The sequence below is a fragment of the Pogona vitticeps genome, chromosome 8 (genome assembly GCF_051106095.1).
Source record: "Pogona vitticeps strain Pit_001003342236 chromosome 8, PviZW2.1, whole genome shotgun sequence".
Taxonomy (NCBI): Eukaryota; Metazoa; Chordata; class Lepidosauria; order Squamata; family Agamidae; genus Pogona; species Pogona vitticeps.
In genome coordinates, this window is record NC_135790.1 from 13,680,894 (window position 1) to 13,694,592 (window position 13,699).

Genomic DNA, 13,699 nt, shown 5'->3' on the forward strand with positions numbered 1-13,699 from the left:
AGAGATCCTTCTGGAGTTCTTCACAATCCCTTCTGGTGTTCCCCATCCGGAAAAGTTTCATGTCATCTGCAAACTCACTGCTTATCCCTGTCTCCAGGTCATTTATGAAGAGGTTGAAAAGCACCGGTCCCAGGACACCTCCCTGGAGTACACCGCTCTTCAGCTCTCTCCATTGTGAAAATTGCCCATTGACATCTACTCTTTCCTGGTTCTCAACCAATTTTCTATCCATAAGAGGACCTGCCCTCTTATCCCCAGGCTGTGGAGTTTCCTCAGCAGCCTTTAGTGAGGGACTGCATCAAACGCCTTCTGAAAATCCAGATTAGACAATATCCACTGGTTCACCCGCATCCACATGCCTGTTGACCTTTTCAGAAAAGTCTAAAAGGTTTGTGAGGCAAGACGTACCCTTACAGAAGCCATGCTGATTATGCCTCAGCAAGGCTTGTTCTTCTATGTGTTTTAAGATTTTATCTTGGATGAAGCTTTCCACTGTCTTCATGAATCTTCATGAATATAATGGAATTAGCCAGTATAATAAAAATAGGCTCAACAATTTGTGATCTTGTGTGGCTGCTCCTTTATATAAGAAGGGTTAAAAGTGTACACATGGTTTTTATTGTAGGTGACAGTCAAGTCAGCCTGTGAACCCTCCTTCTATTGGTGATTATTGAGCATTGATTCCAGTTGGAGCTTAATTAGTAGGTCTTTTTGTCTGGGCCATCTTTGCATCACGTTCAAATGCCAACAGTCAGACATTGGGCCTTGATAGCAATAAGGCCCAGTAGCAAGGTTATACTGTACTTGAAATCCTACAAGGCAGGCTTCAGCAGTATGTGGACTGACAACTCCCAGAAGTACAAGCTGGATTTTAAAGGGGCAGAGGAACTATAGACCAAATTGCTAACATGCACTGGATTATGGAGAAAGCCAGAGAGTTCCAGTCAATTAAGTGGTGCTCATTTCTTATTTCTTTCCTTTTAACTCATGCCATCTTGGGTCTGTTTGCTTTAAATTAATTGTAAATTTATGATATTATTTTTATATTGTTTTGTTGTTTTTTTTAATGTAAAATTGTGTATATTTTAAATTGTTTTTATCTTGCATGTTGTGAGCCGCCCAGAGTAGACTATGTCTAGATGGGCGGCATATAAATATCAATCAATCAATCAATCAATCAATCAATCAATCAATCAATCAATCAATCAATCAATCAATCAATAAAAACATCTACTTCTGCTTCATTGACTACACAAAAACCTTTGACTGTGTGGACCACAGCAAACTATGGCAAGTTCTTAAAGAAATGGGAGTGCCTGATCACCTCGTCTACCTCCTGAGAAAGCTATATGTGGGACAGGAAGCAACAGTTAGAACTGGATATGGAACAACTGATTGGTTCAAAATTGGGAAAGGAGTACGACAAGGCTATATATTGTCTCCCTGCTTATTTAACTTGTATGCAGAATACATCATGCAAAAGGCAGGACTGGATTAATCCCAAACCAGAATTAAGATTGCCGAAAGAAATATCAACAACCTCAGATATGCAGATGATACCACTCTGATGGCAGAAAGTGAGGAGAAATTAAAGAACCTCTCTCAACAACCTCAGATATGCAGATGATACCACTTTGATGGCCGAAAGTGAGGAGGAATGAAAGAATGTCTCTTAACGAGGGTGAAAGAGGAGAGTGCAAAAATGATCTGAAGCTCAACATCAAAAAAACTAAGATCATGGCCACTGGTCCCATCATCTCCTGGCAAAAAGAAGGAGAAGCTATGGAGGCAGTGACAGATTTTATTTTCTTGGGCTCCATGATCACTGCAGATAGTGATATCAGCCACAAAATTAAAAGACGCCTGCTTCTTGGGAGGAAAGGAATGACAAACCTAGACAGCATCTTAAAAAGCAGAGACATCACCTTGCCGACAAAGATCCGCATAGTCAAAGCTATGGTTTTTCCAGTAGTGATGTATGAAAGTGAGAGCTGGACCAGAAAGAAGGCTGACCACCAAAGAATTGATGCTTTTGAATTGTGGTGCTGGAGGAGACTCTTGAGAGTCCCCTGGACTGCAAAGAGAACAAACCTATCCATTCTGAAGGAAATCAATTCTAAGAGGTCACTGGAAGGACAGATCCTGAAGCTGAGGCTCCAATACTTTGGCCAGATCATGAGAAGAGAAGAGTCCCTGGAAAAGACCCTGATGTTGGGAAAGTGTGAAGGCAAGAGTAGAAGGGGACGACAGAGGACAAGATGGTTGGACAGTGGCACTGAAGCTACCATCATGAATTTGACCCAACTCCGGGAGTCAGTGGAAGACAGGAGGGCCTGGCGTGCTCTGGTCCACGGAGTCATGAAGAGCCGAACAAGACTTACAGTAATGACTAAACATCAACTCCTCTGGTAGGATGTTACCATTTTTAAAAGGGATTTAAAGCACTTTCCCTCCATCTGGCTCTCTGTTGGCTACATGCTCGTCAGTGTTGCTTTCTGTAGCTGCTTATGTGTTGCTGTTGAGTTATGTTATTGCTGGTTTTCAGTTGTGCATTTGTTACTGTAAACCACCTCACACTTTTTTGAAAAAACAGTCTCTAGTCATGAACTAAATAACTAAATATATCACCAGGGCACTGCTTGAAAAGGCTGTCAGTGTAGTTAGCTAAATGTTGAAAACTAGGGTTTTTTCATACCTTTGGTGCTGCATCTTAAAGACAATTTAATGTGACTGTGTACAGGTCTATAGTACAACTGTTATATTGAAAGAAAGTCCCTGTCTTGTGCAGCACCTGTGAAAGAGAAGGCCTATTTGCTGGGCATTGTTAGGGCAGTATTGTAAGGGTTCACACAGTACAATGGACATGTTGTTTATAAGCAATATAGGATTAATAAGCCAAGAATGAACTTTGAACCTGACTTGAAAGATACAATAAGCCAAGATCCCTGATTCGGACAACATGCTTGTGGTCGGGTTCTTCTTGAGCTGGTGACGGTTCCCTCATTTTGGCAGGAATAAGAGACAGAGGCGGTTTTGAAAATCCAACAGGCACAATTTTATTCACATCAACTTCTGATTCAACTAAATTAAATGGGTCAAAACGGGTATCATCTTGTAACTTAAAATCTTAGGTTCCGGCGTAAACAGGTCACTTCTTACATGGGGGGGGGGGCTGGACCAAAGCGTTCACGATCGGTTATCACCCTCAAGGAGCTACTCCTTAACGCGCATGCTGTCCCACAACAAGGATGTCTCGCCCAGTCCCCTTCGAGGGGTGGATTGTTGTAAGAGGGACTGGGACGGATCACTTGCATCACTCCACTTTGGTTGCGGGGGTAGACTAGAACCATCCATTCCAGTGATCTAACCCCCTTCCCCTCGTGTCTCGTTAAGCCTGGATCCAGGAGTAATCCTCCACCAGTCTTCAGGTTGGGAAAATTCTTTAACAAATCATAGACCTTGTCTGGTGTCTCCTCACCCTGCAATCTCTACTAAGTTTCTGGGTCTGGTCTGTTTCTACTCTAAACTCCCATGCAGCACCCCACTCTTTTATAACCTCCACCCACACCATCAGATCTTGCTCCTCCCCTTTGTCATCCTCCTTGTCCTTCGCCAGACACACTTCTATCGCCTTCTTTTCTTTCACTCCTTCCCCTTCTATCTCTATAAGCACCTCTTCTGCACATCCATGTGTTTCCTCCTGCACATTTTTGGTTGAGGACGGCTCACTAGCCTCTTGTCTTTCACAATGTTAAACAAACCATTTTGATCATTGGTGCTCACCTTTTCATGTGGTAACTAAAATGGGAAACCTTTTTTGATAGAAAAACATAATTGTGAATGTATCCCACTTCAAAATGATAAGAGTCCATCTGTGTCAGTGCTGGGTTGTGTGTTTTGTCAGAAATAGACTGTGGCTTCTGTGAATAGTAATGATTAAGAAAACAGTGGTGAATTTTTTGATCTGCAGCAGTCAGTTGTTTCTTTAAATCTGTACTGTATATACCTTGAGGGAATTGCCCATTACCTGGTCTTGGATTTTAGTAGCAAATAAGACAGCCATCCAAAGTGCAAAAAATATTTCTCAAGAAAGAAGCTGGTTTGGGTATCTCATTTATTGTTTGCTAGAATAATACTGAAGGCCTAAGGATTCTTTGGTTAAGCAAGTTCTGTCTCAGTGAAAAAGATCATCCCACTTGCCTGTCTCCTTCAGGGAGCAGCTCTGACAATGTTTCTGTATGTTTGCCCAGAGATGCATGGGGACCTTTGATGCCTGCCAACATTACATTCATACTTGACTTCACTTAATATAAATGACTATTTACACCCCCTCCCTGCAAAATCTCCTTTAACCATGATATTTTTCAGTAGCTTTCCAGCCAGCAGTATACAATAGCAAATCTTCTTTGGCAGAGTGTTCCCTTTCTTGGAGTTCCCCGGGTGAAGCCCACTGAAAAGTGATCAAAGTGTGGTTTTCTTCCCCCTCCCCCCCCACCTTTGTCCATGCATGCTTACAAACAAATTGGCAGAAGCTAATGTGATTACAGAGGAATTGAAAAATGTTAGTGAGGCTGAATTAATTAGTATGAAGTTAATTACTGTTGCAGGTAAGAGAGAATGAGCTGCTCTCTTGCGCTTGTTCTTTCTGCCTTTCATTGTCATGTAGGAATAGTCAGGAGTTGCTCAGCAACTGCTATTTTTTCAGGGGCATATGCGCTCTTTTTTTCTTTCTCCCACTCACCCTCCCCTCCCCAGTTTTTGGTTAATTCATCAAAAAACAGGACAGTGGTTTACAGGAGAAACAGTAGGATAACACTGGGAAGGGGGATAAAAACAAGTGAACAGTTGTAGCAGTGGATAAAAGATGGAGACAGCAGAAAGCAGAGGCCGTCTATGAGTAGAGGAAGCTGAGGCTAAGCAGACAAGAGGCTGGGTGGGGAGTCGTCCTGGAGTGTCATCTGATCAGCTGCGGCCTGCAAGGCTTTTGAAAATCTGGGTCAGCGCAGCCCTGGATTCCTTGTGCTGGGGGATGGGTTGTACACACATTGAACCACCTCCCAGCTGAACAGATCAGTCTTGATGCCCATGCCTCAGACCAATGATTCAAACTTCTTTTATCCTCCTCCTCCCCCTCAAGCTGGAGACATACACCAATTTTATCTTTAAAAAGATTAAATGGATCCCCATTTCTACTAACTTAAAATGGGGGTATCCCTTTTTATTTGTTTAGTGAAGCTGTTTCTAGAAATCCTTTTTGTACCATAAGAGCTAGAAGTTTACTTTAATTAAGTAAAAATTGAGATCCATAAAATTGGCTTTAATAATTTTCTGTAATTAAAAAAAAACTAAGTCATACTCTGCACGTAAAAATACATTATAGTCATATTGCCTGAAACAAAAGGAGTTATCTTGGGAGGAAATTCTGATTGGAAGCAGAACTGACCAATCCACACTTCCTCTGTATATTTAAAACAGACAAAACGAACGGTTTCTGTACCACAGTGAAGCTATTAAACAGTCAGGGTTAGAGTAGCTCACATGCACCATCTGGCTTTTCTTTGTGAAATCTAAGATTTCAAATTTCCCTAACTCCACTTTAACTCATTTGAAATATTTCAGTCCTAAGATTCCAGTTTCATTTAGAAAGGATACTAGAAGTTAGTATCAGATAGCATTCTGCGTCATTATAAAATCAGTAGCTACGTGAAGTTCACTGGACGCATTGCTTCATAGTAGAATTTACAGTGGGGGTTATGCAGCTTTTCTAGAGGGCAACTTCAGAAAATTTTGAAAGTTTTTGATTTTTTACAATTATTTCCATAATTGTTGAGTGGAGGTTTTACTGAATTGTCCTATAAACACCTTCCACTCCATTATTTTATGATTCTGTGATAATCTAGCCTGGCTAGAGGATTCAGAGACATGCAATCTAAAACAGTAACATTTTCTGAATTCCAGAACTTTTAATATGAGCCTCGTGGCGCAGTGGTTAAACCGCTGTACTGCAGCTAATACTGTGCTCACAACCTGGGGTTCAATCCCAGGTAGCTGGCTCAAGGTTGACTCAGCCTTCTATCCTTCTGAGGTTGGTAAAATGACTACCCAGATTGCTGGGGGGGGGGGGGCAATGTGTAGCCTGCATAATTAACTTGTTAACCGCCCAGAGAGTGCTTGAAGCACTATGGGGCGGTATATAAGCAGCACGCTTTGCTTTTTGCTTTAATTGGAATATAATATCAAAGCCTGTGAAATGGTTGTATGTGTATTGCCCAGATTTGCCAGATTGTGATTTGCTGTACTCTGGCATCCTTTTGTGTCTGGAATTCTTCTCACAATTCCCTCAATTGTCAGACAGCAACAAAACACAATTACAAGCTATGGTTTGTGAACTCTAGTAGCATTAGATAAAGAAACCTGTGCTTATGATGTTCTTGGAAGGCTTAACTCTGGATGGCCCTGTCATCAAAAGGGCAATGGATGGCTTCTTTGAATGAGGTCTTTTTGATTTTGGCCCATATCCTATTATTATATTTACGCATCCACCAAAAAAAAAAAAAAAAAAAAAAAAACACAGAGGCTGATACATTAATAGACATGAAAGTGGAACTTCATCAATTAGCTGTGGCAACTTCTGTGATTTCTTCTGGGCATGCATATCCATTAGAATTCTGACCAGTGGCACAAAAACTGTGGCTCTGTCTTTAAAGTGAAGTTCATTGTTTGTTTTGTGGTTTTCAGATTCCTGAAATGGGCTATAGTGTTTCAGAAGGATGGGAAGATGAACTATAACTGTATTGCAGTACAGCTGCTCCATGTTGTCTTTTATTTGGTTACTACTGTAACCTAATGAAGAAATGCCTTGTTGCCTATTTAAATTAGTTGCAAACACTCTTGAGTATTCACTGAACAAAACAACATCCAAGAGTAAATTAGGAAAAATTTACGAATTAGAATATTGTGCTCTTTTTGTTTTGAAACACTCTCCAAAACACATCTGAAGCATGTATGGTGGGAAAAATAGTACTGTATGTTGTCTGGCTCTTCAGTCCATTGTGAGCAAGTGAGAGCAGAATTTGAGGTTTTGGATGCTGCAAACAAAGAAACCTTGTGTCTGGCCAAACATTCCTCTCTTTGGAGTCTCTTAGCTATATGCCCTTCCTTACTTGTGCCTTCAGACTCAACTACACAGTTGTTATGCAGAGTCATGGGGGATAAAGGAGAAGAGCAAAGAAGGGAGTCCTCATGATGCAAAATCAAATTATTAAGTTCAGAGTCTCCATTTCCTCATGTGAACAAATGTAGTTGGAGAAAAGTCAATAAACATTCTCTGTGTTTGGCTTCATTTGTTTAAAAGCCACATATACAAGATCATACTGAAGGTGGATTAGTTAATGCAACGCCTTTAGTTATCCTAGCATTGTTAGAGAACGGCTGAATGATGCGCTTTTCTAGCAGCATGCGTTAATGGGTAGAATGGGGATCACAGTGTTGTGTAAGATTCATTGAGTAATATTTCCTAAGAAAGTAGGATGTGGATTTTCAAAGGAGTAGTTATGCAAATCTGTTCCAGCATTAACTATGCATCTTGAAGCACCTTAAAGACTAACAGATTTATTTTAACTTGACCTTTTGCAGATTAGTCCATTTCTTCCACAGAATGTCATACTCGAAAAAGCCAGTATCCTAACTGGTCCCAGGTAGCGTAGGCCCATTGAATCAGTTCTGAATCGTAAACCATTGCTTATGTAAATCCCATTTAATCAATGGACCTTATTTTTAATAATGCAAAAAAATTGTTGATGTAACATATAAATTGTCATTCCCCACACATTTTCTTTCCTGTCAATGCAGAACTTCTGTCTGGGAGTTACTTTACAAGAGAGATATTGCAAGGAAAAGGAACAGTAGTGAAAATAAGGTATGTGTGTTTTCTTTATCTCTAAGCTGTAGCCTAGAAAGGTTACATGTTTGGAATAGTACCCCCCCAGAATCTCCTAGTGAGCGTCTAGGAGCTAAGATCTAAAATGGTAATATTTCTAAGCTCTGGCCAGCTTCCACGTTTACAGCTATGGTGGTTGATGTCTCCTGCTCTTAAAATTCTCCGTTGCTACTAATTCTCCTCCTCCTATCCCAACTTTGCAACAAGCACTCCTCTCATCTGAAAGGCATGTTCTGGGGGAGGAGAGTGGTATTTAAGACTACAGACAAAGTCTGTTAAGCTGTTAAAGCACTTTCCTCCAAAGCACCCTGGGCTCTAGGTTTTGTACAGCTGAAAAGCATTTAGTGTATCATGAATAGAGGAGTACTCTTCTGAGTCCTTGCAGTGAAGGAAAGCAGCAATCTTGTGTATCAAGTCTATTTTTCACTATGGTGACCCTGTGGACCAGAGCACTCCAGGCCCTCCTGTCTTCCACAGCCTCCCAGAGTTGGGACAAATTCATGTTGGTCACTTTGATGACACTGTCCAAGCATCTCGTCCTCTGTTGTCCCCTTCTCCTTTTGCCTTCACACTTTCCCCACATCAGGGTCTTTTCCAGGGAGTCTTCTCTTCTCATCAGATGGCCTAAGTATTGGAGCCCCAGCTTCAGGAACTGTCCTTCCAGTGACCTCTTAGAATTGATTTCCTTCAAGAGTCTCCTCCAGCACCACAATTCAGAAGCATCAATTCTTTGGCGGTCAGCCTTCTTTACGGCCCAGCTCTCACTTCCATACATCACTACAGGAAAAACCATAGCTTTGACTATGCAGACCTTTGTCGGCAAGGTGATGTCTCTGCTTTTTAAGATGCTGTCTAGGTTTGTCATTGCTTTCCTCCCAAGAAGTAGGCATCTTTTAATTTTGTGGCTGCTATCCCCATCTGTAGTGATCATGGAACCCAAGAAAGTAAAATCTGTCACTGCCTCCATATCTTCCCGTTCTAATTGCCAGGAGGTGATGGGAGGTGACCAGTGGCCATGATCTTAGTTTTTTTGATGTTGAGCTTCAGATCATTTTTTGCACTCTCCTCTTTCACCCTCATTAAGAGGTTCTTTAATTCCTCCTCACTTTCTGCCATCAGAGTATTATCATCTGCATATCTGAGGTTGTTGATATTTCTTCCGTCAATCTTAATTCCGGTTTGGGATTCATCCAGTCCATGTTAATGTAAATCCCCTCTAATCATAAGTTTGTCTATAGCCCTGAAACCCTTGCTGTACTCTTCAGTAGTATCCATTGTTGTTCTGTTGTTTAGACTAGAGGGTATCAAGTCATGTGGCTGGGCCTCCCAGTGGTACCGTTTCTCCAGCTGTGATGGGCTATTGTGCACTTAGTGGAAACATGCAAGTCACCACAAGTTTTTGGTGCAGTGAAGGAGGAAGCTTCCTTTTTCTCATAGCCCCTCTCTCAGAAATGAGGCAGGAATACCAGTGGGTGGAGAAAGAATGATGTTGGGGAGAAGGTGGCTTTGCTCATTCCTGACATTCTCCGTGCTGATTAGCATGAGCCTCCTGGTCTGTGTCATCCCTCCCCCATGCAAAGGCACTGCATCTGATGGTGACTACCCATCACAGTAATCATGAGTAAGCTGAAGGATGTGATCAGCCTCTTCCTTTGGCTTCATGTAGTTGTGTTGTTGAAAGGACAAGTGGGAGGCTGAAGCTATGTGGTGAAAATAACTGCCAGCTCTCTCTCTCTCTCTCTGTGTGCACGGGGTGGGGGAGAGTGTCCCTTGGAAAGCAATCTGATTTCTAAAACATCAGGGAAGAGGATTCAGACTTACCTGACAACTGACCCACTACTTTGGAAACCTACTTTGCAAATGGCCCAAAGACACTTAGAAAGAGCTCAAGAAAGACATTTTACCACCTGATAACTTGCCATTACTGATGATAAACTGTCAGTTTATATAGTTCCACAAAGCGATGCTGCTTACGTAGTACATTTATTTTCCTAATTATTAAAGTAATTAAAATTGTTACCTGTTTGCTTCCTTTAAAAGATCTGGTTGAGAAAGCATTCTCCTTCTGTTCACTTTTGTCCACCAACATTTGCAGTAGAGCTGAATACAGCAGCGTAAGGCACAGCACAAATGATGTGAGATGGTGGACAATGTGATATTCCTCCTTTACTATGTAGTGAGGCCATATACTTGTGAATTATAAAAGCAACTACTGTATAAAAAAGTTACAATTAAATTGCAAAAGGAGTGTAATTGTCCCTTACTGTGTAATGCAGCTATGCTGGCTGGATAGCTTAGTGAGTTAGGGTAGAGAGTAGAGAGTACTCAGAAGTAGTTTGTCATTCTCTTCTTCTAGGGGCACCCTGGGGCTATGCAGCTTGACCAAGGCTGCACAGGCTGGCTCTTCTGGAATGCACATGGGGAACTGAATTCCCACATTCTAGCTATGCAGCCTGATACCCTATATCACTGGATCTCAGGGCAGCTTACCAAGCTGTCTAAAACAATTTAAGAACATGAGATGCTTAAAAGATTTTTAAATTAAAAAAAGTTAAAACATAAAATTAAAACATTCAACCCATTGCACTAAGATCTGTGCAGGCCATGATCCTCAACCCAGCAAAGGTTCTTATAAATAAACATATGTGGACTTGGTACTGAAATAATGCCAGTATCAGTGCCAATCAAGCTTCCAAGGGAGGATATTCCACACTTACGGTGCTATGGCAGAAAGAGTCCTCCCACATGTCTCCACATGTTGAAGTGTTCTCAGTTGTGGAGCACAGAGGAGGGCCTCCCCAGCAGTGATCAGGCCGGTTTATATAGGGAGAGGTGTGCCTTCAAATAATCACATCCCAAGCTGTTCAGGGTTTGAATTTGGACTAGAAGCATGTTGGCGGCCAATGCAAATCCTTAACAGAACCAGAGTCACATGGGTTCTGAAAGATGTTCCTATTAGGAGACTTCTGTTTGTGTTCCCCCAAATTAATACTGATAAGCATACTGTCTTTCTAATTTAAGACATAGCATTTAGCCATCGAGACTAGTACTCATTGATAGATTTATCGTCTGTGGCTTTGTCTAGATAAGAAGACTTGTTCCTTGCAGGGTTGAATTTGGTCCTTTTTCTTCAATAAGTCTCTTCCCTTTCTTCTTGATCCCATAGGATAGAGACTGCAGCACACAGACACTTTGCAAGCCAAAACCTCTGATTCAATCTGTGGTACTGTATCTTCTGGCAGAGGGATTAAGTAGTGGATGATAGGAATGATCAGTGTCTGATAACTTGAAAAATTGGTGCCAAGCAAACCAGCATTCCCTTTCTGAAATGTTGGTTAAGGATGATGGATTTGCAGTCGAACACACCTGGAGGGTGCCAGGTTGGACTAGACCAAGGATGAAGAATATGTACTTCTCAATATGTTGTTGGACTGTACTTGCCATCATCCCTCACAATTGGCAGTATTGGCTAGAGCTGATGTGACTTGCAGCCCATCATCATCATCTGGAGGGTCACCCTTCTGGACTAACAGCCTGGCCTGGTCCTATTTCCTCTGCTTTGAGACACCTGAAGTAGGCCTCAGCTGTCCCCAGTCTCTTTGTCAGTTCTGCTTTCCCTTCCCACCCCGGAAAATTTTAGCAGTTCATGAAACAAGTGTAGTTTGGGCTTCTTACTCCTCTTTGCACAGAAAGTGTCCATGTCACACCCAGACACTCTTCTGCAATTTATGCCACCTCTTGTTCTGCCACCTTTAATAGAGATTGAGGACTTCCTGCCTCCCTGGGACAGGTTGAAGCTTGTTTGGGGCAGTAGGGAAAGAGGAGGAAGAAAGCACAGCAGTGGAACAGCCTCTCCTACTAACTAGATAATCTGCCAAGAATTACCACCCAGCAGAGATTTTTAAAAACAAGATAGACATCTCCACTCCCATCCTCAACTCTTTTAACCCTTAGGGTCATGTGATTGCGTTTGTTTTGAAGCATAGCCTTTACTTGTAATTTATATCACTGAATTATTAAAGTTATTGTTATTATGTCATTATTATACAATGAAATCTCCCACAAACCCAGCCCACTTATCAGTTATGTACGACGACAACTCCCATGGTCTTCAGTTTGTTGGAAATTGTAGTCCAACACAGATGGAAGCAATGCTGTGTTGTGGGGAAATGATCTAGTGTTTATAAAAGCAAGAGAGGGTATGAGACCAGCTTATCACAAGTTCAGCATAAGTGTCTGAGTTTCTGAAATCATTTTAGTTAGGATTCAAAAACTAGAACTGTTTCAGTTATGTGAAGAAGCTGGTGGGGAGAGAATATAAAGAGGATGTAGTGGGAAGGATAGAAAAGCCCCCACCTGGTGATTTTTAACATTCTTAAAACAGACTGGAGGAAGTGTTTTGCAGACTTAAATAGGTTAGACTGAATTTGGTGCAAAACATATCTCAGATTGTAGCACATTAGGTGTGACAGTCAGTCTGAATGAAACAATGGCTCTCTTTCCCCATTGGAGAATAGAAAGCCAAGCATCTTTTCAGATATGTCTCTGGCTATCTGGGGTTTTTATCCCCGATGTTCTTCAACTTCAGAGCACTGTACAATTTTTTAAAAATGCATTATCAAGCATTTTATAAAAAGTAAGTGGCATATTTTGCAGGGATTTATGTGAACTATATGTGCTAATGTATCCATACAGATGCAAATTCAGAAAGATTTTTAAAATTTAAAAATGCATCTCACTCCGAATTGGGAAGACCATGACTGGACGACCTGTGTGTCTGAATCTGCTGCCATAGAGCTGCTTGTTGTGGACAGGCCGTGTTGGAGTCCCTGGACATCCTTCTTTTGATTATCTTGAAATAAGAGTTGGACTGGACAGCCCCTTAAACAGAGAGTATCTTCAAAAGGACGTTTGTCCTCTGACTGCCCTTCAGGTAGAGGACAGTCACCTCTAAAAGTGAATGTGAATGTGTGGCCACTCTTCGTGAATGGGTTAGCTGGGGCCATCTGCAATGACAGTCTCATTGCTGGTTAATGCAAGGCATGTTTCCCTGGGCCTGTGAAGAAATCTCACTGAGATAATTACGCAGGAATGTGTGCACACCAGATTGACAGTTGAGGCTATTATTATTAATTGTATAAGGGGCACTTAACATGTAAAGTCTTGACATTAGATTTTTCAACAAACTTCAGTGGCAGGCCTCTGCTACTGCTGCTCCCATTTTATAGTTTGAAACCCAGGATCACCATATTTCTTCAGTGTTGAAGTTGTGATTTGAACAATGCTTTGTGTAGCTGTGTCTCTAGGGATTATTTATTCCTGTTTAAAAGAGAGATTTTTAGCTCATTGTTTTGGGTTTAGTTTACAGATCCAAATGACATTACTGCAGGCTGGAATCAATCACCCCAATTTTACTTCTACACCTGGATTATTTCCCTTCACTTGGGAACATTTTCTCTCTCCTGATTCTTTCCTGATTATCAGTCTCATCTAGTCTTTTGTAGAGCCACCCATCTTCTCCTTTCATTTTCTTTCCTCCCTCCTGTCTCTTTTCAGTGTATACACTTCACCATGCCTGCTGCTTTGGGATGTCACACAGACACATGTGCATGAACAATCTCTTTCAGTGCAAGAACACTTCAAGAGCCAAAGTAATGTCAGTCCAGACTGCAGCTGCAAGGGAGAAAGAAGAGGCAGACAGTGGTGGCAGCAGTGCAAGAAGGCAGTCCTAGATCCAGGAGCATGTGTTTGCTTATCTGC

The 13,699-nt window shown here is 41.6% G+C and overlaps 1 protein-coding gene across 3 annotated transcripts in view; it reads left to right on the plus strand.

Moving 5' to 3' along the window:
- Positions 1-13,699, plus strand: part of ZMIZ2 (zinc finger MIZ-type containing 2) — a 159,579-nt gene that overhangs the window by 31,962 nt on the left and 113,918 nt on the right. For 2 of the 3 annotated variants that reach the window (XM_072979010.2, XM_072979012.2), the window contains exon 2: positions 7,852-7,918. The exons of the other annotated variant lie outside the window; for it this stretch is intronic. The gene's annotated coding sequence lies outside the window, so the exon portion shown is untranslated. The remainder of the gene's footprint in view (positions 1-7,851; positions 7,919-13,699) is intronic. 3 annotated transcript variants of the gene reach the window in all.